The sequence below is a fragment of the Polyodon spathula genome, chromosome 2 (assembly GCF_017654505.1).
Source record: "Polyodon spathula isolate WHYD16114869_AA chromosome 2, ASM1765450v1, whole genome shotgun sequence".
Taxonomy (NCBI): domain Eukaryota; kingdom Metazoa; phylum Chordata; class Actinopteri; order Acipenseriformes; family Polyodontidae; genus Polyodon; species Polyodon spathula.
This window is the reverse complement of record NC_054535.1, coordinates 57,682,680-57,695,530: the sequence shown is the minus strand read 5'-3', so window position 1 is coordinate 57,695,530 and position 12,851 is coordinate 57,682,680. Positions and strand designations below refer to the sequence as shown.

The window sequence follows — 12,851 nt, the reverse complement described above, 5'->3', positions numbered from 1 at the left end:
AGTCAAAAAAAAAAAAAAAAGAATGCATTAGTCTGTGATTAGTTACACAAATTCATCATAAATAAATTCACTAATAAACGGAGGTTGGATTGCAGCATCCATTTATGAATTTCAACCCCTTCTTCCTTAAAGAAGAAAAAAAAGCATAAATAAAAACTTTCTTCAAAAGAGCCTTGAGGTTTCAACAGGTTTACAGTATGTGGAACATATTCCCCTACTTTTCATGTCACTGCAAGTCATGTATTGAACAAAGTCACAATTTAAAAATAAATAAATACACATGCAACGGCATATGTCCTGGTATGCCACCCATCTTTATTATAGATTGTAGGGTTCCAGACAAACCTTTTGCCTTAGGAGCTAATGGCTCCTAGGCCAAAAGTTTTGGGCGCCAGGGGTATTTCTCTGGTGTACTCCATCGCTAAATTCTTGTAGTTCACATTTAGAGGATGCCACAATGATAAATAACTTGCTTTATTTATGTATTCGCTTAAGGAATGAGTAATTTAGTTTGATATGTAACCATTCATTTCTCCCTCTTTACGCAGCTGTGCCTGGGCTCAACTGCTTGTTAATCACTCAGTCGGGCCCAGACAGTCTGTATATGAACTGCCTTGACAGAGAATCAATCTATCAGTCAATCCTTAACTGAAACAACCGTGGCCCACAAACATTCACTTTAAAACAATAACACATACAGGAACACAAAACATAAAACAAGCACAGGGGCAGGGTGTACCCAGTCACAGTTCTCTTAGGAGTCATTCTCATACGGAGACTGCTGTACTGCTAAAACCCGGTTAAAAAAGTGCCCTTCGCATGGTAAATTACAAATAAAAATATAAAACCAGTGCAGATAGAAAAAAAAGACAGAGTTGTTAGAATGTCGCTTTACAAAAGTAAATCATCTACCTAAATAACTACTGATAAGCGATCAATCTGACATGTAACATAGATAAGCAGTAAGGCACGACAGGGTGTGGGATATACTCTAATATCCACACACCCTGGGTGCGTTAGAAGTCACAAGGCGTTAATTAAAAAGATAATTTCTGATGTTGAACTGAACATTGACACTGAAAGTTGGTTTTGATTCATTACACTTCTTTTAATTCTTGGTTTATTCATTACATTTTAAAGAGTGCGTTGTTTTTTTTTTTTTTTGTTTTTTTTTAAATAATCCTTTGTTATCCGGGGTAGTAACAGGAGGTATCCATAACAGATTTGTGTTACAGCTTCACAGTGGCAAGAAAGACGTTATTTGCATGGAATACCCGGTTACTTATCAAACTGACTTTGCAATTTACAGCTTGGTAACGTGGAGAACTACTGGACCAGTGTTAAGAAACAATTTTAAACAATGCAGGGCACAGCAGAAAACATGATACCATCGTACCTGGACACATTTAAAAAGGTATGGCAGGAACTGTCGAGATGAATTTATAAATGTTTATAAATGTTCAGCATCTGTGAAGGGGGTGGGTCCAGTGGCAGCAGGCAGGCAGGCAGATCGATGAACAGACAGCGGGAGCAACGGCAACAAAGTACCTTTTAACCCCAAAGTCTCTTTTTAAGAAAGACCCAAATATTTTATGAAATGCTGAAAGTTTAAGAAGATATTGCTTAAACTATTTATTTTCAAAATGGGATACGGAAACGCCGTAGTTGAGGGAGAAGGAACAGAGCGATCGGAATGGCGAGTTTTTAATTTTTTAATACTTTCTTTTCCCACTACTTTAATTAATCATTGGTGTCCGGTTCAGATTCATTTATATCTCATATACACTTCGGTGTCTCAAAAGCTCAACATTTACATAAATCTCGTCGGTCATGTTTATTGTGATAAATTCCAATATGTCTGCCGTTTTTTTTTTTTTTTTTTTTTTTTTTTTTTTTTTTTTTTTAATTCTAGTGTATGGATATCTGCCTGTGATTTGCCCGTTTTTGAAAAAAGTGCCGACCCATGGTGATATGCTGTAATATCAACACCCCCATGTGACCTATCAGGATATAGTATTTAAAATACACATTTTATATATACATACATACACTATAATGGCATGGCATATTAGTAAGGGATATGCAAGCAAGAACATAAATAAAAACAGACACAAAAATCAGACCATGAATCGTCTTACCTTCCGGGTTAAAAGAAGGAGTGCACTGGCATCACAGCACATTAATACCTATTGCGCACAAAACTGTTAAATTAAATTACAGTGGAAGATTGCACTTTTAGTGTTCTCGCTAGTCTCTATAAAAGCTAGCGAGAGGCAGTGTTTTTGTGTGTTACAGGCACCAATGGTGCTTAACCCCATAAAGATACTCAAGGTCGCAAAAAAAAAAAAAAAAGAAATAGCATTTTGGTCACAGTCTGGAGGCCTATATTGGGTTATTTACGACATGTCTTTGACACCAGATAAAATCTTTATATATGCACCTTCAATATAAATAGCCTACAAGCACCTTAAAAGTTCAGTAGCACAGTATCTAAACAGCTGTTCTGTATCACTTGCTTCACTGGACCATTGGAGTTTAAAGCTATTTAAAGGTCTACTCCTGTGGTCCTCAACTCTAGCCCTCGACATCCCATCCAGTCCAGGATTTTCAGGGTTCAACATTAACCATGGCCCAGTGGCCAGGGGCCGGTGAAAAGTGCAGTTTGGCCGGTAGTTTTGAAGCACCACAGGCCCAACTGGGTCGGTTACATTTATCTAGTATATGTATATGTATATATATATATATATATATATATATATATATATGGCTTCCATTTCATGAATCCAGGAAAACGGTCCAGTGTGTCAAAAAGCTGAAAAATAATTTACAAACCATTTTTAAAAAAATATATAACTACGAAATAATCCTAACTTCCCGCCGTGTGTCATATTTGTTGTACAGAATCTGATACTGCGTACTGAAGTGTTGTGTTGGTACTCATTCCCGCTGCAAATCTTTTACAAAATTGGGTTTTCCACAACTAAGCAACCAATAAGCCAAAAGGAAAGCGCTGAAATCAATAAATCATAAAGAATGTAATTATGAAAAAAAAATGAAGACGAACACTGAGTGAAGGCTTCATTATAAGAGAAAAAAAGTAACATTTTGCCTTGTTTGGCATCAGTTTCCCCAGACTTGCAGATAAAACAGCAGCTTTTTGTTGTGAATTCAACATTTCGTTTACATCATATCCAGACTCACTGTAAAATGTCCCGATGGATACCCAGATATGCAATCGAATTGTCTAACTTTTTGATTTGAGATCCGATGTGTTCAGGTCAAAGGTCGCTGGTATCACTCAGCAAGATTGGCATAGACTTGGGAGAGGCTACACAAGCGACAACGCCCTAAATAGGACTGTTATTATTTTGTATTATGAATATTGTTTTAATAGTGTTTATTATTACAGGGATGGGAATTTCGAATAGTTTCCTATCTGAATACACAGGGTGCAACCTTTTTGTGTATTTAATTACCCGAACTCTGGTCCCTTACGCTACCAAGAGTAAAAGGCATATGTGCGTGTGCACAAGCAGACAGCATAACAATGTAAGCCTGGAAAGTTTAGCCGGGTTCACAAAGTGTTCAAACTGTCCAAGATGAGATTTATACGCTCTGTACCCTATTTCCTTAGGCACAAGATTTTTTTCTTTTGTTTACTCAATTAAAATACACAGAACTCAATAAGCAGCAAATGTCACAGCGCATACCTTTTCCAATTAAAAGTTAGAAACAAATACAGTTAGAAACATACTGAAAATAAAAACCATTGTGAAAAAATACATAAATATATTGGGCCAGATAAAACTGCATCCGGGCCAGTAAAAACACTAGCTCAGTGGCCCGATAGCTTTCAGAAAGCTGGGAAAAAAACCACAGGAGGCGGACCTGAGCAATACGCATAGTCCCTTCACCATAGAGATAACACTGACATAAACATGATAGCTGCTTCTGCATCCAGCACTCAAAGAATATCATTGACATTTACAGAGCTTTTTGAGATGTTACAGTAATAAAATAATGACCTGGATCGCATTATTGAGGAGTTTGGTGATAAAACAAGTGATCAGGAGAGGATTTATCAGTATACATGTCTACAAAGAGATATGTGAAAAATACAGCGAACAAGGGATGGGGCTTGGCTGGAGATGCAGTATTGAGGGCCTTTTAAACCTGGGGGGGGGGGGGGGGGGGGGGGGGGGGGGGGATTTTAAACAACGCGTGTAAAATAAATTGGACCCGACGCGCCTGATAAGTGCTGAATAAATGGAACGCTAATAGCTAAAATGAAATGTAGCCGACGTCGGTGTTATAATTGCACAATTAAATCAGAATATTGCATGGCGAAGTCTAGTCTAGTTACTGTACAACAAGTTTTGAATAACCACCTGTACCTGGAAAGATCACATTTACACTGACTTGGCTGGATTTATTAACATTATGTACAGGTATTTGTTTGTTTTACATTTGACCCATTAAACACAAGTGAAAATAAACGTGTCATCATAAAAGAAAACAGAATATTAAATGAACGAGTGGGACTGCAGGAAATATTATCCATATAATATTGAAAAATGACCGAACTAACAAAGGAAGTAATATATATCTGTGTTTATTCTACTAAGATTGATATTGAATATAACTTGGCCGTAAAGGGTATATTTTGACCTTCGAAGGTTCAGAACACATTACCGAAGGAAGGTTTGAACCTTCGATGGCACTAATTTGCTAAATTTACTGGTGACATCACCATAGCTACTTGTTTATATTTGACTGAAAATCCTCTTATTTTACAGGTAATGTATATAAATGGAATAAAACAAACAAACAGACATTCACATGTAGTTTAAAAATATGTTACAAAGAACAGTAATCATTGCTTGTCAAGTGACCCCGGAGATTGGTTGTGCCTTCATGACACATCAAGAGTCGCTTACACAGTTTGCATTCAACTTTTTTTGGTTGTCTGGACATTTAACAAAAAAAACCCAAGCAGCAGAGGGTTTGAGACACTTTTCAGTAGAGCTTATGCTATGCAATGCTTTGCTGTTGAGATGGCAAATGAAAGGAAAGAAATTAAGGTTCTGCCTCTGGATAACACAAGCTGGAGGGGAAGAGGGGGGGTGACAGTGGTCAGTTTTATCAAAATTAATTATATACATAATGTATACATAAATAATATACCCTGCTCTAATGCACAGCAGCGGCACCATATACAGTTCCTACATATAACGATTTGGTAGGGCATTTCATACTCATAAAAACAGCAAAAAAAGAAAGAATTGTTGATGAAATTGTAATTCAAACACAAATCAATGTTTTCTGTGCGATTCACTCACTAATTGTTACAAATAATGTCACTTTCATTGTAAAAATAAAATGGTATAAAAAATCTAATTTAACAAACAAACTTATAATGAAAAAATACAAAAAGGGTAACATTATGGTATCTTTTACTAAACTCGCTCACATACCAAGGACTAACACATAGATTAGACTAGAGTCTTAGTGATACAACAGCACAAATAAGCGATGTCAGTAAAGAGAAAAATTGAAGAGATTGATTTCAAGGAAAACTGGCTTCAGATTTACGCCTGGCTGGAATGTAATAATGATAATGGTCAAATTAGTTTGATCTCCAGTGTCTGCGCAACTGTAGCTTGCTAGCCACCGTTACAAAACCTGTACAAACAGCACAGCTTTGGAAAAAGGAAAAAAAAAACCTCAATAGAAACTTCATCAGGCAATGGAGAGTGCTCTGCATCACAATCATAAACAGCTCTATGTACATACTGTTAGATGCTTACGTTCGAGATATACTTTATATACAGTTGTCCTGCATTTTATCACCTCCTTTATAATGCCACACTCGCATACTGCCAGCTACTCTCTCTGAACAGCTGCCAGCAATATAAAAACAGTGCTACTTTTACCATGTATATCGCCACCCCACTGTCCACCACCTGCCAACTTCAAGCCAAGCAAATAAATATAAGCATTGCAATTTCCTTCATTGTAGTGCCAGTGAATTTATGACCAATTAAAAGAAAGTTATGCAGTTAACTTTCGACACGCTTCTAATTCGTTGTTAACTGAACGTTCATACCATTGTCAACAATATGCCCGCTCCCAAAGCAAAACAAAGTACAAAATGGCTAGTCTACAAATTGGATCAGTCTAAACCAACATCCCCGCTACAGGCTAGACTGTTTAAGAATCCCTTTCATGAAAGCACATGTTTCACTACTTAAAAAGCAGAACTAGGTAGGTAGTGAGAATGTATTACACAAACATAAATGAAAAAAGAAATCGATGCACTTTTCAATTGTTTCTTTCACTATTATGTTATCTCTCCTACTTCAGCAAAACAAGCAATTATCTACCTATTGTGTGTTCTTTTTTAGTGTTGGTGGGCTTATTTTTTTTTTTTTTTTGGGGGGGGGGGGGGGGGGGGGGGGGGTAACAACACCAAATTACAAATCAGCAACAACCACTGAAATGTTTATATAAATACAATGAAGACATGAAAGGAATTAGAATGTGTATTGCATCGTTGCATTTTAAAATACTGTAATTTTAAACCTGTCCTGTCACAATTCAATTTAACTGTCGAATATCGTCCTTTCTGCAGTAATTGACAACTGTAAGTTCACAATATTATTATTGGTTGGGGACAAATTGTTGTGTACCTATTGCTTACCAGAACATTGGGTCAATCCTAAAACACTTTGCTGCTGCTTTACAGCTGTTCTTCCTTCTTTTTAAACGTTTACTTAACATGGTGCTCACAGACTGAAAATCCAGTGACACTGCCAGTGAACATGTGTGATTGAAAATTTCTAGAAGTGCAGTCACATTGAGCTCAGTCTAACAGCTTCCCTCTGTTTGCCCTTCGTTAACCAAAGATACAGTATGTCTTTCTCGTGGCTTAGTGCTGGGAGATGCAAAGTAGAAAGAATGGCAACAATAATACATTATGATAACGAGTCATTTTCTTGCAGGACGACATTATACACAGAACGGGCCAGCTGACGCTGAGCAAGTTTGTGAGTGGGTTGTAGATCAGATGTGCTGGTGCTGAGAGACACCGGCGGCAATGACGGGCAGGCTTTTTTTTTCACGCCCTGCAGCAAGTTTTGTTTTAGTAATATGCATTATACAAATCAAAAGTTCAAATTTTGCATGCAAGTGACATTTAAATGTGTGACAGTATCCAAAATGGTTTTTGGTACAAAAAAAAACAAAAAAAAACGTGCACGACGAACATTTGAAGGTTTAGAACTACCTTTGAATTCCTGGCTAGCGAACGAATCATCAAACCTTTGAACACAACACTAAATATATCCATTACAACCAGTAATAATGTACACTAAACAAATCAGATAAAAATAAAGCTATAGGGGAAAACCAATGACATGTTTTCACGTAAAATCTAACAAGATTTTCATTGTTTAACCATCAAAGGAAGCTTCTAATTTCATCAGGTCCATATCCTAAACAAAGTAAGCTTTCCTCTGTTAACATTTCCTTTCAGAGGTCGTCTGCCGACAACAATTACCCATTATAGAGAATAGACTACAAATGGATAATGACAGCAAAGACATTGAAGGCAGTCAATCTTGAATTACAGTTGTCCATCTGAGGTCTGAAGACAGCAGTAATCTGCACAGATGACTTAACTGGATTGCATTTCAAAAACCTAATTCAAATTGTAATTGAACTTGCACAATGGAAGCAAAACAATCCTTGACTAACACTGGATTTACATGTTTTAAGCTGGAACTCTATCCGAATGAATAGTGAGACCATGTCTTGTATCACATCCCATTCCATTTTCATGGGTAAAAGAAACCGGCCAGATATACCATAGGGTTAGACTGGATTCCCTGTGCATCAACAGCATACAGTCTATGACCAGATAGTAAAATAATCTTTGCATCCACCTACACCTATCTAGATAATGTAGCAAAAATATTTGGAGGTCAAATTGGGTATTGCAGTGTTCTACAACTAAAACATCCAAAGTGTGTATTGTATACTTACAATTTTACAGGAAACACGACTTTATTACAGCACTTCGTGTTTATTTAAATCTTGCTTCTTGTCTGTTGACTTAACTAGAAACAAAATCATCAGACTCTGTATGCATCTCTCATAGGCAGCTGAGACTGGCCACCTCCAAGACAAGGATACAGTACTCTAAACTACAAGGGCAAATCAACAGAAGGACAAGCCCATCAATGTTCAACCAAAAATGTCTTTGGAGAAGTGAATGGTTCACAAACCAAAATGAATATAGAAATGTTTTAATATATTAAAAGCCAACATGTTAAGGCTAAACGTATTTATAGTATCTTGATCATTTCTACAGTAGAAAGCAAAAAAGCTGGGTTATACATTTATGCCCACCCATCACTTTATAGCCTTCTAGTCATGCACTCTGTATACAGTATGTGTATGTATGTGTGTATATATATATATATATATATATATATATATATATATATATATATATATATATATATAATATAGATATTTAATACTGAGGATTGCGTGTGGTGACGTCAGGCCAGATGCATGAACAACAACAAAGGCAGTACTGCAGGGCCAAAAGATGCGGTGCGCACCGTTTTTATTTAAATACAAAAATAAAATAAAAAGGTCAAACAGAAAACACTTGCTCACAGAGCGAAATAAAAGATTTAAACAAAACAAAATCAACAACACAAAATAATAACAAAACCCAGGTCAGGCTGGGCAATCTCCTTCATTGAACCTATACACGTTTCGATTTCTTTTAAAATTTCTCTCACTCCCATACTCTCCTCTGTACACCCATCCCAAGTGCCAACAGCTGCAGGCTTTTATATTAATGACAGAGGGATTAACTAGCTATCAATTATTTATTAATCCCTCGGTCACATTTTGTTTTCTAATTCCTGGCAGAGGACGAGCAGCCATCCTCGCCTCTGCCAGAACACATTTAAAATAAATAAAAACAAAACACACAGCGATTCGTCGTCATATCTAAATACAATAAATCCACAAACAAATAATTACACAGCTACGTCATCATAAATACAATAAATCCACAAAATAAATCATAATACAAACAAATACAAAATAATAAATTGCACAGGGGCAGAGAAGGAGAACCCGTTCTAAAAATAAATAAATAAATGTACAACATGTCTAAAAATAAATATGTATTAATATTATATATGTATATACATATCCTGTACCTACATAATAAATACATTACATACATATATATATTATATATATATATATATATATATATATATATATACATATATAAATATATATATATATATATATATATATATATGTACACACACACACACACACACATATATATATATATATATATATATATTTACTTTTTTTTTTGGTCAGAAATTCCCAATTTGTCTCAGCTCATGTCAGAGTCTTGAAGAAACGCTAACCAATTCAGATTTCTCTCATACATCATGCCTACATGCTTCATTCTTCAGACCTTTTATAAAACTTACAAACTCAGCTCTTGAGATGTGGCTTTACTATCAAGGATATGCAGGCTATGCTACCAGCAGCTGAAGCCAGAAAGGATGGTCTCTTCCAGGTTGGTAATTTCATGGGCAGTGGAAGGGAACTGGACATTAGGAGACCATTCTGTAAACATCTTTACAAACTTACTTCAGAATTCTACAGTGAAAGTGATTGCAGAAAGCTCAGATCCATGATCCATGTACCATGTTAAAATCCAAATGTAGACTTTCATCAGTTTAAGGTAAGCTTTCTACTTATTGTTTATTATTTACCATTTTGCTGCATTTCAGCCCTTTATTATAATTATTTAATGTTTTCAGGGCATTTTGGTAATGGCATGCAAGCAAAACACAACCCTTAACACATTTACATTTTTTCTTCAAAATTTCTTGAATGCAGCTGTTCATTTTAAGGTACATTTTTACACAACAGTACTCACACGTGTTTGGTCACCATCATTCCTGTTGCATGAAAGTGGGTTTACTGTATTTCATGTTCTGTTGGTGTTAATACAGCACCTCTGCACTTCCAGGCATTTGTACTCACGATCAGATTGTTCTTTCTCGCACTTCAGTTTAAAATAATTGACATGGTGCATTCATAAACACTGACATGTTTTTAAAGATAGAGGTAGCATTTAACTGCATTTACAGTAAGGATCCAGGAAATAACCATTCTTGTAAATCATGTCACTGGCATAAACTATTATTTCCCATTAATAAAACACATTTGTGCATTTCTGGACCTCAGGTCCAGTTAGTTTGCCAAGAGGAACCTGTTTCAGTTTCTTCAGATTGTTAATATTGTTATTCCAGTCAGGCTTGTCCCATTAGCAATCCTGTAGATGCTAACTGTGGTTGTTCCATTATTCTAAAACCAAAGGGTGACTTCCAAAGCATGTTCCAGTTTTCTCTAGATGCATTGAACATTAAAATACATACTGTACACCTCAAAACATGGTTAATTTGGAACTAAACAGACTTTTGTAATATTGAGCCACGTCACCTCAAGTGTAATCACTGGTTTTGTGTAGTTTGGCACAAACTGTTTTCAAAGTTTTAATGTGAAATGCTGTCAAGCTTAGGCTATTCTTAAGGGCTGGTCCTCTAGAAATCTAGCAACCTTTTTGGCACTACAGTTAATTGGACCCCGGTTCTGGTGCACTTCTATACTACTCTGCTAGCTTACTAACAAGTCTTGACAAAAGAGAAAAGAACAGGCTTTGTGAAATAAAAGAAAAGCTGCTTACTGTGACTGCTAAAATAATTAACCCAATGTGGGCACAGACAAAAGCAGTACCATATTATAAGAGTGAAGTGAGGCCAATATGACTACATTACTGGGTCCACTGACATTACCACATTTTTTTAAACTACCATGTTCTTGCTCTCAACCAGATTTACATGAATGAATTTTAACATGTTCTAAAGTTTAAAAAAAAAAACATGTACATTTCATTTGCATGGTTTGGTTAATGTACTATTAATCAAATAACACTATTGTGCATGGTGACTGCATTATACATTTTACACAATCTGTGTGTGATGCAAAAAAAAATAAAAATTGTCAGCCATATTAACAAACACATTACAATACGGTTTAATTTACTATTCCAGTACTTAATACAGTTATTAGTAATATGTACTTTTGGTTTTTATATTACACCGATAGTTTAATTTAGTTGTTAAATAAAGTACACAAAGTATTTAAAGTAAACAATCAATGCAAGTTTTGTTAACACTATAATTCTCAAAGAATCATTACGAGATTTTTCAGTTAGTTGTTCTGTTCTTAATCAGTTCAGTTTTTTGTCACCGCGCGCTTGTAAATGAATCTCAGTCAGAAAAAAAAAAAAAACTAAACATTCTACCTGAAGTGCCCACTTTCGTGTTAATAAACTGTGCCTCAGCCAGGGATACCTCCTCCAGATTAATAGTTCATATAGTTTCTAAACTCCCCATCCCCGTCAGGTTCAGCCACACAACAGATCTGAACAAAAGTTCAGAGGTAAACTCAGTTAGAACCTTCCATAAACCTATATTCCAAAACCGCATTAACGATTTTCGGGAGGAGCTAGCTATCTTTAGGGGGGGGGGGGGGGGGGGAGTACATCCCAGCTCCTCCAGAAAAATCTAAACACCGTTACTAGTTTAACCAGCGCCATCCTGTCCAAGGTGGCACTGCTTTCTGTTTAACACAGTGTAATGGACGGCGTTGCATTGCTTTTTGCAAGCCTTCTGCATGTTTTACATGAAAAAAAAAAAACAGAATACTGTCAGCATGATTCTAAATCTTAGGAAAACTGTTACATTTAAGTGTTCACTTTTAACTTTCCACTGATACAAACGCTTACATGTTTACGTGTCCATATATACCCCGAAATAAGCCTTTTGTTTTGTACATTCTGCTACACAGCTGCTGGCATCTTCACTGAAAGATTCCACACATTGACTTTCTATCTAATAATAAACACAGAATGGATTACCACAGGCATCTGATGAAAATAAATCGTGTCAGTATTAATTTCAAACCATTAGCCACAGCATTACATACATACGCTTTGGCAATCATATCCTCTTTGAAATGTAAGAAATGCACCCCTTAGTTGAGTGCAGAAAAAATACACTTTTTGCTGTCTTTTCATAACTCAGATGAAGAACTGCAGCCACACAAATACTGATGAAACAAGGAAATGCCCCCCCCCCCCCGACAATAATAAAAAAAAAAACTATATAAAACTAAAATCACTAAAAAAAAAAAAAAAATATTGCCGCACACACGCCCCTTTGCACCGTAGTAGCGAATCCTTGCTGGTAAATATGGACCAGCACCCAAAATAAGAGTTAAAAATGAATAAATCAAAGACATAAATGAGTCGCTGTCTTTTGGTAACTATTCCCCGTCTAAATATTAATAAATGTTCTTACCTTTGATGGGTCCTAAACAAAATGTTGCAATTTTGTCTGTTGCCGAGTTCTCAGCCCTGCTGTTTTGAAAGCTTCCCCTCCTTTCCTCTATTCTCGGGATCGCTCCGCCTCCCTGTCCGCTCACTGGGTGCGGCAGCGCTATAGCAGCAATTCAATAGCAGCGTACCTTATTGGACAGTACAGTCTCAAAGGCAAAGCATGCCAGCAAGGGAGATGTTGGTTGGGTTTGGTATGATTTACGCCACTATGTTTGTGAAGGATAGACAAGGGGGATTATAAATATTGTGTCTTCGCTGTGCATAACCGATAGAAGTGTGACTGGATCATAAAAATACATTGTGTGTTACTGTTGTTTCTTTGTGTGTTCCTTGTGTA

At 36.2% G+C, this 12,851-nt stretch overlaps 1 protein-coding gene across 10 annotated transcripts in view; it reads right to left on the bottom strand.

Annotated features, from left to right (window-relative positions):
* LOC121298690 (alpha-adducin-like) overlaps nucleotides 1-12,588 on the bottom strand; it is a 95,659-nt gene extending 83,071 nt beyond the window's left edge. For 6 of the 10 annotated variants that reach the window (XM_041225881.1, XM_041225934.1, XM_041225899.1 and 3 more), the window contains exon 1: nucleotides 12,477-12,579. The gene's annotated coding sequence lies outside the window, so the exon portion shown is untranslated. Of the gene's footprint in view, nucleotides 1-11,419; nucleotides 11,564-12,476 lie in introns of those variants that run through there. The other 4 variants (XR_005947301.1, XM_041225923.1, XM_041225951.1 and 1 more) reach the window with 3 other exon arrangements.
* Nucleotides 12,589-12,851: the final 263 nt, after the last annotated feature.